Source organism: Callorhinus ursinus, unplaced genomic scaffold, assembly GCF_003265705.2.
Source record: "Callorhinus ursinus isolate GAN/ISIS: 27379988/994484 unplaced genomic scaffold, GSC_fseal_2.0 scaffold6, whole genome shotgun sequence".
Lineage (NCBI taxonomy): Eukaryota > Metazoa > Chordata > Mammalia > Carnivora > Otariidae > Callorhinus > Callorhinus ursinus.
This window is the reverse complement of record NW_027397068.1, coordinates 27,294,926-27,310,119: the sequence shown is the minus strand read 5'-3', so window position 1 is coordinate 27,310,119 and position 15,194 is coordinate 27,294,926. Positions and strand designations below refer to the sequence as shown.

Sequence of the window (15,194 nt, the reverse complement as noted above, 5' to 3'; positions counted from 1 at the left end):
TGATCTCATGGGTTGTGGGCTCGAGCCCCTCATTGGGCTCCATGCTCAGTGGGAAGTCTGCTTGAAGACACTCTCCCTCTGCCCCTCCTCTTGCTCTTGCACGTGCATGCTCTCTCCCTCTCTAATAATAGATAGATAGGTAGGTAGGTAGGTAGGTAGGTAGGTAGGTAGATAGATAGATAGATAGATAGATAGATAGATAGAAAAGAAAAAACAGCAAGCCACAGAGTGGGAGAAAATATACACATGTCTGACAAAGGGCTGGAACATACAAAGAAATCTTACAACTCAAGACGACAACCAGTTCAAAAACTGGAAAAGATTTGGACATTTTACAAAAGAAGTTACCTAGCCAATTAATATGTGAAAACATGCTTAACATCATTAGTCACCTGAAAATGCAAAGTAAAACCAGAATGAGATGTCACTGCATACAAACAAGAATGGCTAACTTTAGGAAGTCTGAGCATAATAAATGGTGAGAATGTGGAACAGCTGGAACTGTCCTGTACTGCTAACGCGACTGTAAAATGGTACAACCACTGTGAAGAACTATTTGGTCTTTTTTTAAAAAAGTTAAGCATACCCTTGTACCTTATAATTCAGCAATCCCACTCCTGGGTATTGAAATGATAGAGAATGGAAACAAATGTGCAGTCAGAGATTTTAACACAATTATTCAGAGCAGTTTTATTTACTATAGCCGTAAACCAGAAACAATCTAAATGTCTAAGGTGAATGGAATGTCCTTCAGAAAGAAAAATGAATTGATTAATGATTCACTCAGTAACATGGATGGATCTCAAGAACACTATGCTGAGTGAAAGAAGCCAGGTACAAAGGAGTGCATACTGTATGATTTCATTTCCATGGAAAATCTAGAATAGGTAAAATTACAGTGACAGAAAGCATCTACTTTGGTTGTTTGCTTGGGGCCATAAAGGGGAACAAAGGGAATTTTAGGATGCTAGAAATGTATCATATCTTTATTGTGGTGGTTACATAGGTGTATACATTTGGCAAAACATTTTACTGTACGCTTAAAATGGATATGTTTTATTGTTAGTGAGTTATCAAATGTGTCATTTTTATTGCTAAAGGGTGTTCCTTTGCATGGATCTAAGCAATTTGTTTATCTGTTCACCTTAAATGAACATTTTGATTGTTTCTGGCTTTTGGCTGCTGTGAATAAAGCTGCTGTGAAATAAAGCTGTTTTAAAAATAAAAGAAAGGAAAAGTTGTAGCTAGATTTTGAGGAGCTTCTTTATGTCGTGGTAAGATCTAATTTTATTTTGAGGTCATCGGAGACCACTAAGGTTAAGTAGTAGAGAGACTTGAATAGATGTCTTTCGAAAGCTGGCTTTTGCAGCTGTGAAGGTTGTGGGTTGCAGAAAAGAAAAACTGGAGGCAGGAAGACCTGGGAGAAGGTTGCTATAATCTATTCATTTCTCCCCCTGCCCAACTTTATTGAGGTGAATGGTCAAGTAAAATTATATATATTGAAAGTGTACAGCATGATTATTTGATATATGTATACATTGTGGAATGATTACCTCACACAGTCACCTTTGTGTGTGCGCCAATGTGTGTGGTGAGAATGCTTAAGATCTGCTCTCATAGATTTCAAGTATACAGCAAAGTGTTATGAACTAGAGTCACCATGCTGTACATTAGATCCTCAGTACTTATTTCCTTATAACTGAAAGCTTATACCCTTTGCCCAGCATCTCCCCATTTTTCCTACCCCCCCGTACCTGGTAATCATCATTCTGCTGTCTTTTTATGTGGGTTGAGTTTGACCCCCCCGTTTTTTTTCAGATTCCACATCTCATAAGTGAGATCATACAGTATTTGTCTTTCTCTGTCTGGTTTATTTTATTTAGCATAATGTCCTCTGGGTTCATCCATGTTTTTGCAAATGGCAGGATTTCCTTCTTTCTCATGATTGAATAATATTACACTGTGTGTGTGTGTGTGTGTGTGTGTATTTGTATATCACATATTCGTTATCATTTATCAGTCGATGAATTGTTTTTCCCATATCTTGGCTTCAGTTGTTCCCCTATCTTGGCTATCATGAATAATGCTGAACATGGGAGTGTAAATATCACTTCAAGACAGTGTTTTCATTTCCTTCAGACAGATACCTAGAAGTGGGATTTCTGGATCTTGTGATAGTTCTATTTTTAATTTTTTCAGGACCCTCCATATTGTTTTCCATAATGGCTATACCAATTTACATTCCCATCGATAGTGCACAAGAGTTTCCTTTTCTCCTCATTCTCGCCAACACTTATTACCTCTTGTCTTTCAGGAAAAGTCATCCTAACAGGTGTGAAGTGATATCTCATTGTAGTTTTGACTTACATTTCCCTAATGATTAGTGTTGAACACCTTTTCATGTACTTGATCGCCATCTCTGTTTTCTTTGGAAAAATGTCTTTTCAGGTCCTTTGCCCATATTTTCATTGCATTATTATTGTTATTATAATTTTGCTATTGAGATGTATGTTTTGCAAATATTTTCTCCCGTTCTGTAGTTACCTTTTCATTGTGTTGATTGTTTCCTTTGCTGTACAGAAGCTTTCAGTTTGATGTAGTATTACTTGTTTATTTTTTGTTTTGTTGCCTTTGTTTTTAGTGTCATATTCAACAAATCATTCCTAAGACCAGTGTCAAGGAGTTTTTCTTTATTTCCTTTCGGAGTTTTACCGTTTCAGGTGTTACATATAAGTCTTTAATGTGCTTCAAGTTCATTTTTGTGAATGGGGTAAGATAGGGGTCCAGTTTCATTCTTCCATTCATTTCTTCTTTCAGCAGCTGGTCAAGTGTGTCCCCTAGTGGCCAGGTACTGTTCTTACTACCAGGGGATTCAAAGAACACAAGGCACTGAACCGCATCTCCCCTCCCCCTCAACAAAATTTATATTCAAATAAGGGAAATAGATGCATAAAACAATAAGTGTAATAAAATGTTACACATGTTGGACTAAAAGTGTTTTCAAATAAAATGAAGACACAAAGAATAGAGGGGTCCACTAGGCAGGGGGCTAATGAATCAAGAATGTTCAATGAAATGACTTGAATTAAATATTGCAAATTGAGAAGATGTTCTTGGTGATAAAGGAATGATGAGGGTAGGGTATAAACTTGGGCAGTGGTGGTGGAGGTGAATTATAAAAAATGGATTTAAGGTACATTTGCAAAGTGGAGTTGACAGGACTTGGTAATTTTGAGAGTAAGAGAACAGAGTTGAAGTAAGCTGAATAATTGAGTATGTTGAGATACCATTAATTGGTACCTCCTGGCACCTCCTGGCACACAGAAGGAGAAACATGTTTGGGTACAGAGTATAGGGGGAAATTTTGTAGATTTATTGAACTTGAAGTGTTTGTGGCATGCGGAGATGTCCAAAATGCTTTTAGAATGGATCCAGTGCTCCTAATGGAAGTAGACACGAGCTAGAGTTGGAGGGTAAGGTTTGAAGCCATAGGGATTTATGATCTTTTAGGAAGGGGTATAGAATAATGTTAGTGTTGTTCAGTTGCAAAGAAAGAAATTGATTTTGGATTACTTAAGCAAATATAAGAAATTTATTGGAAGGACACTAGATGGATCACAGTTTCAAAGGGGGAATTAAAAAAATCAGGCCTTAGGAAGAATGGAAACTGGGGGAGCTCTTAAGAGTTATCAGAAGCATGAATTTAGGGACAATTTCTCTGCCCTGTTGCACTGTTCTCTGCATTGACAGCACTGTGGTCAGGAAGTTTTGGCTCTGGCTGCCTTTTATCCTCATATGGCTCCTCAAAGCTCAAATTCCTGTGAGGGAGGATTAATTTGGCCTTTCTTTCATCTTAGAACTATTGTAGATCAGTTCCTTTACTGGCAAACTGTGTACTGTTAGTAGCCCTGCCTGGGTCATTGGCCTCTCCTTTAGTTAGTTAGGGGCTGATTACTGTATTTCAGACCAGCTCAGACCTCATAGAATAAGGGAAAGGAATTTCCTTAAAGGAAAGTGAAGTGTTATGAGACAAAGCGAGAATAGGTTCTGGGCAGGACACCCCCGCTTAATCCTGAGCTTAGCGGCCACATGAAGCCATAGGTGCAGCTTGAGGGGTAGGTGGCATGTAGCAGGGTACAGTTCACTCTTAGGGAGTATAAATGACCTGATAGGCAATGTAACTGTGCCTTCAGATCCCATTTGGGCCTGCACCTGTTTTTCTTTTCTTTTCTAAGATTTTATTTATTTATTTGACAGAGAGAGAGAGAGCGAGAGAGGGAACACAAGCAGGGGGAGTGGGAGAGGGAGAAGCAGGCTTCCCACTGAGCAGGGAGCCTGAAGCGGGACTCGATCCCAGGACCCTGGGATCATGACCCGAGCCGAAGGCAGATGCCCAACGACCGAGCCACCCAGGCGCCCTGCACCTGTTTTTCTTGATCATGGCCTGCTGGAATTTAGAATTAAATGCATCCAATAACGATTAATGATGAGATACTAGATTACATGGTCATATTATGTTGTTCTATTCAGTTTTCACCAGTCTACTAGGAAAAAGCCAGGAGCTTTTTCTCAAAAGGAAATAGTTACTTCATTTGCTTGCTGAAAGGGCCATGGCCTTGTTCCAAAACTGTGGGGGGCTGTGGTGTATTAATTGGGGCTTTTTTATTCGTTCAACACAATGTTACTGTAGGTAGAGGCATCTTTTGACTTGTCTATACAGTCATAAAGTGTTGGGGGTGGAGGGTGGTGTGTACACTTGTTATTCAAGCAAGGGGTTCCCCACCCAGAATCTGTTACCCTTTTGTCTTTGTCTCATATCAACATCTCACCTTTCCTTTAGAAATTTTAGAAATTTCCCCTAGAAATGCAGTGCTTTTGACAAGGAAATCGAATCCATTCAGCTTCTACTTTGTACTTTTTACTGTAATATTCCTTCCTCCTGAGTCAGGGAGCCACTGTGGGAGTCTGTCAGTTTGTGGGAATATCTGAAAAGTAGGATGTGTTTGGGTCTCACAATGACTACTCTGAGAAGAGGCTGAGTTAGACCTCCATCTCTCTGCGTGACTCATAAATCGCCAGTCTGACCCGTGGACCAGTGGTATTGTTAATTCCTAAGAATTAATGTTAGCTCAGAGCTAGTAGGTAATCATCCTCAAGGGCATTGGGTATTTCCCTTTCACCAGCTCATGATTACCTGGGTAAATGGCTAGAGATCCATTTGGGAAAAAAATCTTCCATAAGGGAATTGGCCTCCAATTCATTCAACAACTGTGGGTCTTGGATTTGGGCCAGAGGTCATGACTCTCAAGTGTCTTACATGGGTCTCTGTTCAGTAGCTATAGAGTTGTTTGCTTGTTTGTTTAAATCAAAACAGATCTTAGTGGGATGGCCCTTAATTTGAATTCTTGGGTCTGACTAATGAAATACAGACAGGGATTTCTGCCTATCACAACAGAGCCTGAGATTACCTAATATTACCCTGCCGCCTGTTAGGATCACCATGTCCACTGTGCTTCTGGCAGTTACCAGCTACCAGCCGGACCCACCCAACCTTCCCTGAGCTGCTCCCATCACTTTCTGAGTTTAGGGAGTCCATGTCAGCTGTAGTTCTTCCACCCAAATCCTTAGCCCTAGCAAGAGCCATTCGAGTGGTTAGTAATGATTGTAGTGGGCCCCTCACCAATCCTTTTCTGGTGTCAAGAGTGAAGGGAGAATCTTCCGGGCCCCGTTCGGAGACACAGTAAGAGCAGTATGTTATATGAATAAAAGTTCATAGTTTGAATAGAGAAAAGTGGTGAGAGAATAACGTCTTTACACCATGGGCTTTTTCCAAAGAACCTACCAGGACCATCAAGGACCGTTTTCATATTTGGAATTGCAGCTTAGTTTTGGTCAAGTACCATCATCTGTCATAGTAAATTAATGACAGTTTGACTAAGTTTTGTACTCAATTTGTAATTTTATTTATTTTAGTTATATAAGAACTATAACCATACAGTGTTTATAATTTTTGTATTTACACATCTATAAATAATATTTTAATACAGATCACTTAAGGCAATAACGGATGAGTGAATTTTTATCCTTTAAAAATGTTCCATGTATTACCAAGGATTGGGCCCAGTTAGTAAGGATGAATTGATCATAGGTTTTGAAGTGCTGTAATACTTAACTCTTTGTGCTTAGATTCTAATGAATTGAGATTCAGATACCCACATCTCTCTCTTCTCATATTGCTCATTACCACTGTATTGCCAACTGCTTTCCATCAATACTGTTGTATTCTATAATTATCCTTTCACAGGAGTCAGAATTTTCGTGTGTGTGTGTTTAACACCTTAGAAGTCCTTTAGTTACCCAAAAATATTCATCTGTGCTTGTGGTTTGAAGAGTTTAATGAATGTTTTTCTAAAAATAGCTGCCTTGGAGTAGGTTTTTAAAATGGGCACTAGATGTTAACCATTCAGATAGTTGTTTCTGATTTAATACTTATTTGAAGTTCTAGATACAAATCTTTAGTTTATGGAGTGCAGCTGCATTTGCTTTCCTTCCTATGACTCACCAAAGCTTACTCAAAACCTTTCATTTTTTTCTATTTTTGTATACTGAAACTTCATTTTAACAAATATTTAAAAATAGTTTTAAAAATTACCATTCTTTTGGAATCTCCTTGGAAGTTTTTTTCATTTGCTCCAAAGATTTTTTTTTTTTTTAAAGATTTTATTTATTTATTTGACAGAGAAAGACACAGCGAGAGCAGGAACACAAGCAGGGGGAGTGGGAGAGGGAGAAGCAGGTCTCCTGCTGAGCAGGGAGCCCGATGTGGGACTTGATCCCAGGACCCTGGGATCATGACCTGAGCCAAAGGCAGACGCTTAATGACTGAGCCACCCAGGCGCCCAGATTTTTTTTTTTTTAAGCAAACTGAATTGGTTTTATTTCCAGAGTTGTGAGGCTGGAGATAGGTCTAGTAAGTATTATACCATACTCTAAAAACTTAACAGTAGTGTTTTGAATTTTTCAAACATTGATAATTTGCATGAACATATTCTGTATAATATTTAATAATTACAGGGGCTTTGTTATGGTGCTTTCTATATCTTAAATTGTTAAATATCAACAAGTAAATGAAATTTATTTTATACTTAAAAAATAGAAATGGCTTCACAAATCTGCACCATTTCTCTCTAACTTGAGGTTATTTCTTTTTTGTTGCTATATACTTAAAAGTATTGTCATTTATTTTCACAGGACTGATATATACAAAGCTTTTATTAAAAGCATTTTTATGTAGTACTATTATTTTTAAGTATTATATATTTTTCTCACATACTTTTTGTTCTGTAGTACCCATGATTAAACACAAGAGTGACAATAGAGTGTGTATGATACAATTTTGTGAGTACATAGAAAGGAGCCCCAGAAACGAACACCTAAGAAATTGGTAGTCCTGGCCTTAGAATTTTATATAAAATTATATAAAGCTATTTTATTTTATTTAAAGATTTATTTATTTATTTTAGGGAGAAAGAAAGTGTGAGCGGGAAGGGCAGAGGGAGAGAGGGGGAGAGAGAATCTCAAGCAGACGCCGTGCTGAGTGCAGAGCCCCACATGGGGCTTGATCCCAGGACCCTGAGCCGAGATCATGACCTCAGCTCAGTTGGATGCTTAACTGACTGTGCCACCCTGACCTTAGAATTTTAATCTAAATTTAAAAGTACTCCTACATTTACCTGGTCAACTTAGGAAAAAACTGGGGTGGAGTTTGAAAAAGATGCCACACCTTAAAAATAAATATAAGGTAGAAGTGGAGTCCTGGGAATGTTATCATGAGAAATAGTAGCAGGTGAAGCTGTGTGGTGTAGTGGAAAAAACAGTTTTGGAAGATGACTGAACTGGATTCAGCCCTGGCTTATGTCATTTACTAGCTGCTGTTTGGGCATGTTAACTACTCAGACCTTCTGTTTTCTCATCAGCAAAATTGGGAAAAATAATAGCTATCTTGTTGTGAGTCTTGAATGAAAGACTTAGGTGACAACATAGTTTTATTTCTCCCTCCTAACTGGAGAATAGGAAATATCCTTGGCAAAAATAAACATCCTTTCTGAAGCAAAATATAGATTAATTTTGCATTGAGTTTATTATATTTCATTAATGAATTGCCAGTAAAATAGGATTGACTAATGGGTTAGGAGTATGAAGGAAATAGTGGTTGCTGATTAACATGTGGCTCTGAATTAGATTTTAGAATTCTTGAAGTTGGTTTAGTATACAGGAGTTCAGAATATGAATATAATTGGCCGCTGTGGATGGGTTACAAGCCCAGGCAAAGTAGAAAATAGGGAGCCCAGGGTCTCTTAGATGAGTGAGAATAATATCTGGCAAGAGGTTTTGTAATCTCTAAGTCATTTTAACAATGAATAAGGTACTTTCACTTTTTTTTTTAAAGATTTTATTTATTTGATAGAGAGAGATAGCAAGAGAGGGAACACAAGCAGGGCAGAGGGAGAAGCAGGCTTCCCTCCGAGCAGGGAGCCCGATGCGGGGCTCGATCCCAGCACCCTGGGATCATGACCTGAGCCAAAGGCAGACGTTTAATGACTGAGCCACCCAGGTGCTCTGGTGCTTTCACCCTTTTACTCTTGGCCAAGATTAAAGGAGAAACATCTGGGGGTGGTAGATCTCCCCAAATTCTCTGGTATACTCTTTTCCATGGGTAAATTGGCTGCTGTTTGTTTAAGGAGTCATTGCTGCTACTGGAACCGTGGGAGCACTTAGATGTCCCAGTAGTTAGGGGGCCTAAGACAAATGTTTAGATATGGTGATGCCCAGTCTAGTTTTATGGATTATAAGCAAGGTGCCTGGCTCTTTATATGCCTGTCAGATCTCGAAATCTCACTGAATGGCAGGTTGTTAAGTTTCCTGCAGTTAGATAAATTCTAACCATCTGTGATAATGGAGTCACAGACTCCTTAGTGGCTTCCCATGTTCTGTAGGATACAGTGTGGCCTGTGTGTGGCAAAACACCCCGTCCTTCCTTTCTAGTCACTTTGGCCACTCTCTCCACTTTCCACCCTAAGCTGTAGCCATAGGAAGTAAACCATCCACGTTCATATCTGGTAAACATTGCTTAACTCAGGACTTTACTCAAGTATTAGCCTTTTTGATAAGTATTCTGTGATTTCTCCAGTTTAAATTGCCCATTCCTCCAGCTTCCTGTCTCTTCTAAAAATCAGAAGATATGACACCATTGAGCTTTCATTCTCCATGGTCTTGATCAGCTGGTGTCAAGTGGTGGCTGCTTCCTTTAGACTGGGCATATGTTGTACACTTTAAGTATATATATTAAGTATATATATAAATATCTATAAGTATATTAAGTATATATACAAAAATATATATAAGTCAATTATTCCTCAGTAAAGCTGGGAGAAAAAAGATTGGGCATATGTTCTTCAGTTTGCCATTTGAGATGCATCAGTTACAGCTGACAGCTTCCTAGATTAATTGACCTATTTGGATCCCTTATTTGGGCCTCTGATTTCCATATAAGTGTTTCTAAGACTATGATCTTTTTGAAAGAGATGACTTTGTCTTTATATTCCTGTTGCCCAGCATATACTTGACACATAGAAAGCCTTCAATAAGTACTCACAGAATTTAATTGAATGGAGTAAAACCTTTCCCGACCAGAGGACTTTGCCTTTTCCCTCACCTTTGCTTGAGTCATTACTTAAATGCACTTAAATTGTAGCAGGATTGATTAAGATTAGGTGGGGCAAGTTTTCCTAGCTATAACATTTGTTAGTGATGGATTCGAGAGATGCTGTTGAGTCTTTTTATTTTGAAATCTTCACAGGACTGTCATACACCTTCTTGAAGACACCAAGAAGAATAGTATAAAGTTCCTTATGAGGCTGTGCAATGCACTACTGAGTGATCGGAATGCTTCAGAAGATTTTGACTATATGTAATATATAGTATGAAAATATACTAGCTTTCAGAACTGCCCAGAAACGGAATTCTCGCTCTTTTCCATTCTTGCTTTTTGCCACTTGCTGTGCCAGCCATGTGCCCCCTGCGCCCCTCGAGGCCATGCCTCACAGAATTGAAGAAATCAAGGACTTTATGGTCAGAGCCAGGTGAACAGAATCTGTCAAGATCAAGAAAAATAAGGATAACATGAAGTTTAAAGTTTGATGCAGCAGATAGCTTTATACCTTGGTCATCACAAAGAGAAGGCAGAGAAACTGAAGCAGTCCCTGCCCCCAGGTTTGGCAGTGAAGGAGCATCAATGAAACTGGCACACTGATTTGAACTGTATTAAAATTTAAAAAATTCTAATATATATGTATATATATTAGCTTTCAGATAGTATAGATTTAGGATTTGAAAACAAATTCTAATCGGCAGGTGTACAACTTCTGCAAAAAAATGAAGAATTTGTTATTCCATAATTTGCTCCTCTATCAAAAACAGCTGTCTACAAATAGTGCTTCATACTGTTGGCAAGTTCATTACAAATGTAGGAAGCAATTCCTGTTTCATATGATTGTGCTTTGTAAAAATAATTTAGGTGTAAGCTATCTGCAAACCTTTTTTTTTTTTTAGTAACAATCCTATCTAAATCCTCATATTTTGGCATTACACACGAGTGTCGTAAGTTTAAATTCTGGAACATCAGGCAGAAATATAAGAAAGGACTCATTTAGGATGGAATGGCAAATGTTCTAATTGGGAGGGTCCTCATTTTGATTTCTGCCCTCCTGCCCTACCTCTTAACCAAAAACCAGAGCAAAACATCTGGAGTTATTTAGGCAGTATAAATATTCTTAAAAGAATGGACCCCTAATCATAAAGCCTTTCTGGCACTGAAGGATGTTTTTGGATAGAATTCACATGATTGGTAAAAATATCTTTGAATTCGTAAGGGCTCACGCAAGTCGTGAGTGCAGAGTTTGGGAGTATGGCGGGCTGAGGCTGATGGAATTCATCATAGGCTTTTATCGGAAAGCAATCTGTTAGCGCACAGGGGTTACTCTCAACTTTTCCCTTAGAATAGTCTCCAAGAAAGGTAGCTTGTTTCCTGTTAAAATGATGGTTGTTTCACTTTGAAAGAAATGTGCCATAGGTATAAATTTAGTTTTATTCTCTTTTAACATGTTTAAACAAGTTTTGCTGCAGGGAGACAAAGAGAAAACAATTCCCTTTAAAGCCCCTATCTTCAGCCTCTGCTTTGTAGTTCTGTCCATAAGACAGAAAGTAGGCAGGAGGAATAATAGCTAAGCATTGAAAAAAACCACACACACATTGGTGTCAATTAAGGAGGGGAATTGAAAGGTATAGTTGTGTTGCAGTTAGTCAACCAATATTTATTGACCATCAACTGTGTATTAAAACACAATGACAGATTTGTTGAGATAAAAAGGGTTTCTATGCTCCAAGGACATAGAGTATTCTTGAGGAACCTAGTTGTAAATCTGTGAAGCTCAAGTGATAATGTAAGATAAAAATAATTGCATCATAATTGTTAGTAATGGCCAAATGGAAGATTTAGTTGGGTGTTACAGGAGTTCAGGTCAGGGATAGACCACTGTGGGCTGACTAAACCGAAGGGTTCTGTGGAAGAATTTGAGCAGCTGCTTAAAGAATGGGTAGAATTTGGATTGATGGAAAATAGGAGGAAGATAATTTTGCCCTTCCCTTTCCCTGGAATACCATGTGTGGAATTCAGGAAGAGTAGAGTTAGTATCATGTTAATTTTGGGTAAAAATCAGCAGTTAACCATGTGGGAGAACGTTAATGAACCTGAGAAAACCTCTTGATGATTTCAGCATATTATGTTTCCTTAATTCAGGCCTATAAAACAAAAACAAAACATTTTTAAGACATTGAAAGGCATAGAGAAAGTGATGCCATCCAGAATATTCACTGTGAAAGCATCAGTATTTATATTATTAGACTTGGACATTTCAAGCAGTTTCACTGAGGGAAAGAACACACAAAGGAGCCATGTGTCTCCACTTGAGAAACCTTGACTTTGAACTGCACAGAAAGGTCTGGTAACTCCAAAGCATCAAATAAGCTTTCACAGATTCTGATCTCCATACACATTACCAATATAAAGAGGAAACTGTTTTCTGTATGTCTTCTTTCTTATCCTCAGAACTAAAGTGATTATATTTTTCTCAAGATCAAGTTAAGGAAGATATTCTTTTCCTTCTATTTTCTTTTTCCTGTCTATTTTTCCTTTACTATATATTTATTGTAGAGTACACTTGTGAGTGCATTTTGATAAATTATCTATTTAAAAATATCTAAATCTGTACTCATTGCTATTTACAGCTAGATATAATAGAGATGTAGAGGTTATCAAATTTATGGTGAATGGGCATATACAGCCCTTAGGTTGCATGGATTTTTTTTTTCAAACATTTTATTTATTTATTTGACAGAGACACAGTGAGAGAGGAAACACAAGCAGGGGGAGTGGGAGAGGGAGAAGCAGGCTCCCCGCAGAGCAGGGAGCCCAACACGGGGCTCTATCCCAGGACCCTGGGATCATGACCTGAGCCGAAGGCAGACGCCTAACGACTGAGCCACCCAGGTGCCTCTGCATGGATTTTTTTTTTTAATTTAAAGATTTTTATTTATTTGACAGAGAGAGACACAGCGAGAGAGGGAACACAAGCAGGGGGAGTGGGAGAGGGAGAAACAGACTTCCTGCTGAGCAGGGAACCCGACGCGGGGCTCGATCCCAGGACCCCAGGATCATGACCCGAGCTGAAGGCAGACGCTTAACGACTGAGCCACCCAGGCGCCCCTGCATGGATTTTTTTTTTTTTTTTTTAAAGGAAATCTGGTCAAGTTTTGTTTGTTTTTAGGCTGGAAATGAATGGTGTCTCTTCAGGAACCTGGAGAAATCATAAAGAAAAAGCAAATGTTTCTGTATCAGAGAGGATAGTTTTGTTTTATTTTTTTCTGGGAGACTAAAACAAGTAGGTTTTTAACATTATTGTGTATAAAAATCTCTAGTTGAAAAGAGCCTTCTTTATTCTTTAGTATGTGTTACTTGATTTTAAAAATTTAATCTCATTTTATATAAAACATGTCACTGTTAGCATAGAAATTTATTTAAAAAGTACCCAGAATCTTACCATCTAGAGATAGCTAGATAGCCTGCAAGACTATAAAAATGAGTCTGTCCATGTGTGTATTTTGTTTATATAGCAATATATAGAGGATTGCTTTCAATGTTCGATGAACATAATTTTTAACAACCACCTTGTATTCCTTGTATGGATATACCATGATATAATTCACTATCCTGTTTTGTTGGATATTTTTCCTCCTAAATTTGATATAATGTCTTTTCCTAGCCCTAGGTCCCAAAGATGTTCACCTATATATTTTCTTCTAAAAGTTTTAGTGTACATATTAAATACGTGCAGTTTATTGTGTGCCAATTACACCTCAGTAAAGCTGCTTAAATTAAAAACAAAATTTAAAAATAAAAGTTTTATAGTTTCATGCTTTACATTTAAATCCATGATCATTTTGCATTCATTTTTGTGTATAGCATGAATTCTAAGTCAAAGTTCTTTTTTTCCCCCATCTGTGAATGTCCAGTTATTTCAGCACAATTTGTTGAAAAGACTACCCTAGCTCCACTGAACTGCTATTGCACCTCTGTCAAAATCAGTTGGTGTATTTGTATTGATCCATTTCTGTGTTCTGTGTTTCATTGATCTTTGCTTCTATTCTTCCACCAGTATGACACTGTTTTGATTTTGATGGCTATGTGGTAAGACTTAAAATCAGATAAAGTGATTCCTCCTACTTTAGTCTTCTTTTGCATAATTATTTTAGAATAAACTTATTTATATTTGTCATAGTTGTTGTGATGGTGGCAGGAAAGCCTGGCACCTCTCCATACTGCCTGTGTGTGGGACTAGCTATGGCTGAGGCCAGTAGAAGGTGACAGTACGTGGTTGCGGTGAGCTTCTGAACCCCAACGGAGCACACGGTGGGAGGAAGAATTTTTTAGGGAATAGGAAATTCCTATTCCCTAATTTAACATTAGGTTCCTAATGTTAAACAGACATGACATCATTTAACGTTATTTTTGTAGAAAATATTCCTTTCATGGTATCAATAAGACTATTGTATAGCATTTAAAATGGCATTATCTTGCTTGAAAGCAAAGGAGTAGATGACTATGGCTAAGTACTCAAGGACCCTTCTGTTGTTGTTCTCATTTTATCCACTGTTGTCAGGGACTTAGGTTTAGGTTTCTACAGCAACCACAGTCTGGACGACATAATACCAACACTTTGTGTGCATGTGGTGGTAACGCCGATGCCTTATACACTACATGTGGCAGAGTTGCAGTTGCTATGGAGATCAATCTTTGGACACACTTGGTTGATAACGATGTCTCTCATTTGTGGATTTTCCTGCTGAAAGAATATGAAGTGGTGCTATGAGTTGACCGAGAGATGCATAAGACTTGATCAGTAATTCCTCTATAGCTGAGAATCTCACATTTGAAAGCCTTAAGTTACACATTTGCTCACAAATGTACTAGGGTGTCTGTGTGTGTGTTTATAATAATATATGGTTTGATACCTGGAAAGTGGAGTGAAAATATGGCTTCAAAGAACACATTATCAGAGGAACTTGACTCCTCTTTGCTAGTCAACACCATTTAAAGAATATACTATAAAAAATTCAAAGACGAGATATCTTATGTTGTTTTTGTAGTCATAATAAAGTCAATTGTCAGTAGAAAAGGGAAGGACGCACAATTCTTGTGAACTACTCTAATTTGAATATGGGGCCTTGGGTAGCAGCTAAGAACCTTTTTCTTGGAGCATCGTATCTCTGAAGAGTCCTTTGAACTCCAGAAATGAGAAACATTGAAGAAGTAGAAGAAATGATTTTATTTTTTCTTTTCCTTTGACAGTGCCAGTTAAACAAGGGTTCTGTCCTAGACCTAAATTTAAGCTAAGGCAAACTGTTGTTGAGTGTCCTCAGAATTCTTGAAAGAGATGTAGTTTTAGGTTGATAAACATTTTTGCTTTGGTGCGCCTGGGTGGCTCAGTCGTTAAGCGTCTGCCTTCAGCTCAGGTCATGATCCCAGAATCCTGGGATCGAGCCCCATGTCGGGTTTCCTGCTCTGCGGGAAGCCTGCT

General features: G+C 38.2%; 1 protein-coding gene and 1 pseudogene across 4 annotated transcripts in view; both read left to right on the top strand.

The window, feature by feature from the left end:
- The window catches only part of PDSS2 (decaprenyl diphosphate synthase subunit 2), a 253,130-nt gene that overhangs the window by 14,371 nt on the left and 223,565 nt on the right, over positions 1-15,194 (top strand). The gene's annotated exons all lie outside the window — the stretch shown is intronic.
- Positions 9,872-10,298, top strand: LOC141372898 (large ribosomal subunit protein eL38 pseudogene; annotated as a pseudogene).